The sequence below is a fragment of the Athene noctua genome, chromosome 19, assembly GCF_965140245.1.
Source record: "Athene noctua chromosome 19, bAthNoc1.hap1.1, whole genome shotgun sequence".
NCBI classification, from domain to species: Eukaryota; Metazoa; Chordata; class Aves; order Strigiformes; family Strigidae; genus Athene; species Athene noctua.
In genome coordinates this window covers 2054944-2062191 of record NC_134055.1, presented here as the reverse complement: position 1 = coordinate 2062191, position 7248 = coordinate 2054944, and positions in this window count along the sequence as shown.

Below are 7248 nucleotides of genomic sequence, written 5' to 3'. Positions count from 1 at the left end.
GTTCATCCTCTCTAGTGTTCTGAGCACTCTGGTCGTGCTAAAACCTGCATGCTGCTTGTCTGCCCTGCCCATTTCATCCATTCAGTTAATAAATACTCTTCATATACTGCTGGAGGAGGGATTGCTACATGTAATTAAATCCTGTAGCAACTCTCCCGTTCAAGGGCAAAGAGAGAAAAGAACACATGAAAACAGCAAATGAAATACATTAACCTTAAAAATAAAGCATGAATTTGGAAGGTGCTTTTGATATCAAACAGTAATAATAGCCCTGGGCCACTCTCAGCTTTGATGGCCTTAAAGCAGCCCGTTTAGCATTATAACATTAATGGTTGGGCTTTTTCACAGATGGCTCATACAGAGGGGCAGTTGTTAATAGCTTATATACACATAGCACAGAACAGAGCCCAAAATATTCCACTATGTGACTTTTACACAAGCAAATGAAAGTTTGGGGTTTTGTATCTTCCACACCTGCTCTCAGCCACTGAAGCCAGCGTGAAAATCTCTCTTCATTGGGAACAAGTGTTGGTGGAACAATTTTTACAAGGAAATAAAATTTGGGAGGAATTACCATAACTGATTTGGAATACCCTGCAGGGTAAGGAACACCCGGTGTTTATTACCGGCTATGCTGAATCAAATCCTGCATTTAAGATACCCAGTGAATTTTACTGTGACTTAACAGAGGAGCAGAAATGGGTTCCAAATTTCCCTCAGTTCTAGACTGAAGTAGTTACAAAGGATTAATCAAAAATGTGTTTGAGCTTCATATTGTGGGCAACAGTAATGTGTGTTTTAATACGAACCTATTGTTTCACGAAGTTCAGACATACTTTCCAGTATCAGATGTTGAACTGTAACCACATTTCTGCTTTGGGGCAGTTAAATGCACATCCTTTTTCTATTACGTTCAGGAGTTGGACACCACGCATTACTTACTCTCACTACACAACTTACGAGTGCACTGTTTACACACGCAACCCCGCTCCCCCATTTTCTGGAAAAAAACATGTGTAGCCTTAATAATGCAAGGAAAAAATTTTTTTAAAAAATACAAGGAAAATGTTATTACCTTTTATGACGCCAAGTTAGGGTTCCACATCTCTTCCACAGGCTCTGATAACATCACCAGTGCAAACACAGGAAAGATCATCCCAGGTTAGGGGGGTTAGTGACGCCATCCGTCCTGGCACGCAAGTAGAAGAGAGAAAGGTCAGATGGCTTTTTCAAGCAAAATCATGTTTTAGCTATTTAGAAAATGTTACAGAAGATTTTAAACACTAGAAATTAAATGTAATCTTCACAACACTGACAATATCTGCCTGTTTTCAAGGATAACCACTAACAAAATACCTCGCCTCTCTCCAGCGAGCAGGTTGGCTGCCATCGCTAACTCGGTCCCCAGGATGTGCTGTTGGTGGTCCCAAGTTTTCATACAGCTTCAGGGAGTGCCTAAAGTCGTCTTGTAAAACTGCAAAGTTAGGCCCATCTCAGCATTCCCAGCCCAGGAAGAGAAGCAGCAGAACTAATCAGAAAGCAAAACTGAGCACTGCAGATGGGATGGTGAACATTTAGTAATGGTATTGGAAACCGCATTAAATGTAAATATTTGTTTGAAATTATTTATAATCTAACTCTCTTTCCGATGTTTTTGAGGGTTTTTTTAAAAGGCTGAGGAATTTTGGATTCCTAATGGTTTCTATCTTCAGAAAGTTACATAAAAATTAGTGAGTATGGAAATATAGCTTAAAAAAAAAGGATACAGAAGTGTCTGATTAGCTGAGTGAGAACACACTGACAAGCAAGGATCCTAATCGGTCTCCTTTGATCTGTGCACTCCACTTGACAAGCAGAGAAACTGGAGTGAACATTTTTATGTTGCATTAATATACTGTTTCAAAATAATCGACTCATTCAACTGGATAAGCATTTAAATGTGTTGATTTGCAGCTACAGATCTGTTGTACTACACTTGCGGGGAGGGTCGCGTGGAGTTTTATCCTTCTTGGGAAGATTCAAATTCTTATTTTTTTCCCCTGGGAAATGGTGAATGGTATCCTTACATGGTTGGTGTCAAGTTGCAGTTCACGGTAACTGGGTGTCGATTCTAAACAAACACAGCACTTCAGAAAAATACTTAACACAATCATGAAACACGAGGGGCAAGCTCTCAGGAAGCCCTCCTAGCCATGGAGCAATCAGATGTACCTCCCGCTAGCCATGCAGGTTGAAATTCTCACACTGTCTTATCTTTCCACACCTTTACCACAGTGGTTTGTTTTTTCCATTCTACTGTTGGCTTCTTTGATTTTAAATGAAATAATCATTGAACTAAAGCAGCTGAATACACCAAAATAAAAAACCTGCAGAAGAGTGCAAAGAGAATCTGTTTTTTACACCACCTGATAGATTGTAAATATTAAATATTTACAGTAAAATCCATCTTTATTCACCATGAATATCTGAACTAAATAGCATGCAAAATAAATATTGACATGCAAGCCCTTGCCACTCCATTTGCTCTCTTTTTAAACTTAAACATCTTCTGGCATTATAAGTGCTTATGGAAACGTTTTCCTGAGTCTCTTGAGTATCAGTCATTTGAAATGTCAGGGGTCATGTTAGACTGAGCAGCAATACTCTATCTTTCCTTCTGTGATCGGGGACATAAATCTGTGGTTATTCACCATTTAAAAGTCAGAGGCTTTGGAGGAAAAAGTGATTTCCGTCGCCACCTTGTGTCTAACACAGAAAACGCCAATTCTCCCCAAACCACCCAAGTGCCTAAAGAAACTTCACGGGGACTCTTTGATTAAACCTGCGGACAGGAGCATGATAATTTTCCCATTTATTTCTGCGTGCTGCCTTTACATATTGCCTCTGAGCTCGCTGCCCCCGAGTCCTATGGCATTTCCACCAAGCGGCGCGGGGGCTCAGCCCCGGGCTCCCTCCCAGCTCCTGGGAGTAATCTGCACCAGGGCCTGGGGGGGCTCGAGCCCCCCGCAGCTCTCAGGCAGTTGCCGGGGCCCCTCTCTCGGGGGCAGAAAGCTTTAGGAAAGGTCCCTCGGCAACGGGGCTGTTGCTGTGGAGCCCCATTCTAGAGCCCCATGGCAACCACCAGCCCTCAGCCCACACCAGGAGCCCAGTGTGGCTCAGACCCTCCCACCGGACGCTGCGTTGACCTGTTTCACCCGTTTCTGTGCTTAACACTGGGACTCGTGTTCAGGACCAGGGTTAATTTGACCCCCAGGTAAGATTATTTTTTTTTTAGGTCCCATTTTTTACCAAATTCCACATTTCTCTCATACAATCTACAGTGAATTAAGGCTCTAACTTTAAACCCTCCGTATGTTGACCAGGTTAAAGGTGCAGGAGTTCTGAACAGGAATACGTGATTCCAGAGCTGCTCAGGGATCTCTACTAATCAGCTCAGTATCTGCTTAAACACCTTTACAACATTACTCAAAGGAAGCAGTAAAGATAAGAAGGGCTTCGAGATTATCAAGAGAAGACGTAATTATGCTCACCATATTAATATTTAGCTTAGTGTTTGTGCACAATCTCAGCAGAATAGGTGAGTTGTTCACATACTTTCAAGTTTTGAGTAAAACTAAGGATTTTGTAAGACACTAACTTACGTAATATTAGGAATAAACGTGTCTTTGTATGCTAACTTTCTCTCCTTTAACGTATGCTCAATTAAGTCTTTAATCCATACGCTCTCACCTCAAATTCTTGCACCTTTGCTGTCAGCAAAACATTGACATTTAAAATTAGTTACTAAAAAAGCGTAGTACTGACTTAACTGTGCTTTGTAATTAAAACTGGTTCATACTTCACTCCATTCCCTCAGCCCCCAGAGACTACAAATGTCACGTGGAAAATGCCTCAGAAATACCTGGCAACGCAAGCAGCCTGAACATATTCCTGCAAGGTAAGGAGTCAGTGGAAGAGGAAAGCTGTCAGGGCTCTTAATGGTGTGGTTAACATTTTCAACCGTCTCAGCTATTCCTCTTTGCTAAAAAAACAGAGACCATTACAGCAACCTTTGATGGGTTTGTGTCACTTGCCATCAGTAATGATGCATAAAATCTGAACCTTTCAGATTTCAGCACTCGGTTAAGGGTCTCGGCTCCCACACAGCCCTTTGAGTCCCCAAAAAGGGCAGCAGGGACCCCAGAGAGTGGGGTCTGTCTGTCGACTGTCCAGGGAGATGCCCATAGGTAGTTATGTCACTATAGACAGTGTGCCCTCCAGAATGTAACAACTTATTGTGTGCTTTATTCAGAACAAAACTAATCTGACAAAAAAAAGCACCACCGAAGGGATTACACAGAGAGAACCTGCTTGGATTTTCCTCACTGTAACGTTAACAGCAAGCTGTCTCTGAAGTCCCTTTACAGCAGTACATCCCTCACCACTAACTGCTGGCCTGAACCTTTGGCAAGAACTGCAAATAATTTAAGAAATTTCTAATGTTTCTTATCCTTTTCCAGCCCCTGGGATAGCAGCAACCAAGGGAAAGTTAAGCGGAGCCCAAAAAGTGATCACTCTGCATTGCATTAGTCTTCAAAGGCATGTGCAAGTAAATCTGCTGTATTTGGAGAAGATGCGTGGAGGTTTGACAGACCAGACACCTACCCTGAGGACCCTGAAAGTCATCACCAATGCAGATGGCAAACCAGCCATCAACCATACCTGCGTTTCAACATGCCACAGGAAGAAGTTTCAGAGAAAATGTATTCTTAGAGAAACAGGTAAAAAGTTCAATGTAGCAAATATATGTTTAGGTATGTCAGAGGATGGCAGCCTTCAATTTTATATAGCTGATACCTTAGCAGTTATTTAAAAAAAAAAAAAAAAAAGTACCTGTCTATTAAAAAAAAAAACCAAAAAAAACCACACTAGGAGAAAGTAATGATCCAAAATTAATACTACTGAAAGCTTCAGGTTTTGGAACAATTCCATGCTGTTGTTTTCCCTTCTTTTGGGAGGGCCAGGAGGTTTTGGCAAATATAGTTTCCAAAATTAATATATACAGAAAATTCTGTACATTGTGAAACTGCATACAAGCAAGAAAACTGTCTCTAGTACTTTACTGCAAATTGCCAGGTATGTAGCCACCTCTTGCCAACTGTGTCAGCGTGCAAGTCATTCTAGCCTTCAACTGCTTCTGGTTCTTCAGTTTAAACTGAAACAAGCATCTGGTTTTAAAACTTCTTTTTATTTCCAGTGTTTCTAGAACAGTTATCAAATTGTACTCTAACAGCAAAGCTGCCCAAGCTGAAAGTTTCTGCAGAGGGTTTGACTGTCCTGCACGTGCACCACAAAAACCAGACTTTAAAGAGTAAGTACCGATTCTCCTTGCTCGGCTCAGCGCTGTAAAGGACAAAAATGATACTGGCTTTCACACACACACAGATTTGACAAAGTTCTCCCAAACAGCAATTTCTCTAAACAGCAGTATTGCCTCTACCAATAAATGCACTGGCCCAGGTGCTTTGTGAACCCATGGCTGTGATGAGGAAGCGGTATTTAAGCAGTGGCTTTCACAAGAAGTCACCCACGTTTGCCCCACCAGGGCTCCCAGCTTCCCTCAGAAGCCCCACCTGACTCCAGTGGGAAGTTACAAGCCTCACTACTGTGACTTACACACCAGTTTCATCTGGGCACCAGGCAGGAACTAGGAGATATCTGAAATATTTTAAAGTCAAAAGTCTCCAAGATTCTAGAGAGATTTACAGCTTCCTGTGAAGGCCTACAGGAGACTCAATTGTTCCTCTGCTCTGGCCCAACCTAACCAAAATGAGGAAAAGTTTGAACTGTCAAAGACTTGTAAACACATTTAAAATGTTATTCTCTATCTCATTTTAGGGAGAATTCCATGCACAAATGGCAAAGATATGATGAACAGACAAAAACTAAGGATCATCTTTAAAGTGCTCACTGCTTGCATCCTGTTAGCCTTCATAATACCCTATATCATGTTTGTTATATATAAAATTGCCTGCCCGGTAAGTTTTTGAACATGGCAGCTTCTCATTTCAATCCCCCCCCCCCCAGAATACAGCCTTTCAGGTATGACTGCTGAGTTCAAAAATGTTCACCAAGCTCTTGGGAAGGGAGAAGTGTCTTACAGACAGAAGCTGTGTGCTCAGTACAGCCAGCCAAGAAATTGGATTTGCAGACCTCCCGAATTCACTGTACTGTGATGACCACAACCATCTCACAAACGTCTTTATCTATCAGGACACTGCTCTTCCTAGAGGAATCTTTGTTCCTCCTCTTCAGCAAAGATCAGCAGCAGAGTAATTCACTAGCTCCTTGTCAACCCAGCTACTGGTTTATGGGAGGCATGTCTGATTTTTGGTTGCAACCAACTGCTCCTCAAATTACTGCTGTCAATGTGAGGCAATTCTGTCAAAAAGCAGCCCAGCACCACCTCGTCCTCCTGTGCCCAGCAGCTGCTGGCCAGCTGGGAGAGGCACTCCCAATGCCAGAGGAAGAACAGTTTAGGGGTGGAAGAGAAGAGGCAAGGCTTCCAGAGGACAGTAACCCTCTCATCTAGGCTGCAGGATGAACGACTCAAGCGTGCTGGCTGAGGGCGTGTGTACTAGAGGGAGATGCTGAGGACAAAAGACATCAGGGGCTGCGATATGCCAACTTCCTTCTGTAAAGCCATATTACTTCAATGCCTAAAAATCCAGTAGCATTCACCATGGCCTCTCCAGAAACCCCCAGCTTTTTTTGTTTTGAACTCCCCACCATCCCTTACACACCCCAAACTGCTTTTGCTTCTTTCCCCAAGTGCCTGTGCCCTGTCTGGATCAACAGCTCCTGGTGCCGCAGAAGCAGCCCGGCTGCAGACAGCGTCCCTGTGCCTCAGCCAACAGCAGCACTTCTAACCCCGCTTCTGAAGGGCACAAAACAGAAGACACTGGAAGTTCTTGCCTGACTCTCAGCTTCCCTTCCCCAGGTACTACGGTCACTGTCAACCAAATCTGACTGAGGGATAGCAGGCCCCAAGGCCAGCAAGTTTCCAAGCAGGCATCTGATTAGGTAGTCAGGAGACAGCTAAATCTGTCCCCAGGGGAAGCCGGGTGGGCTCGGCCATCCCCATGCAGGCTGGCAGCCATCTGACAAGCCCTGTGGGCCGCCTGGGCAAACAGCACACGCAGCACGTGGGCACAAGCAGAGAGAGGAGGGAGCTAAGGGAGACAGGAGGGAGGCTGGGGCGGTGGGCAT